Source organism: Hemibagrus wyckioides, linkage group LG07 (assembly GCF_019097595.1).
Source record: "Hemibagrus wyckioides isolate EC202008001 linkage group LG07, SWU_Hwy_1.0, whole genome shotgun sequence".
Taxonomy (NCBI): Eukaryota; Metazoa; Chordata; class Actinopteri; order Siluriformes; family Bagridae; genus Hemibagrus; species Hemibagrus wyckioides.
Window position 1 is genome coordinate 14,073,695 of NC_080716.1, and position 413 is coordinate 14,074,107.

Sequence of the window (413 nt, forward strand, 5' to 3'; positions counted from 1 at the left end):
TTCAGAGTATGGTTTCGTTTTGTACTGTTGTTTTTTTTGTTTTTCAGCAAGATTAGCATTCAGCAAAGAATGTGTTACGATGGCTAATATAATTAGACGAGGGTCCGATTACATGTGAAATGTAAGGATGCCTTTTATCCTTAATACTGACCACTGACTAATAAAAGCTGATGAATTTCATTGTTTCAGGAGTGCTAAAGTTGGCGAATCAATCTAATTTGAAATGTTACACTGTCTGGGATGTGTGTAGCGGTGGGACTTTATGCTACCCCCACAAAGCCACCGGTCAATTTTATTTCCGTTTTTAGCAGGAGACACAATAGAGTTAACGGATAGAGGTGAGATTAATTAACTTGAGGAACTAAAAAGGAAACTCCTTAGCGGTTATTGCTCTCATGAGCAATAGTACTGGA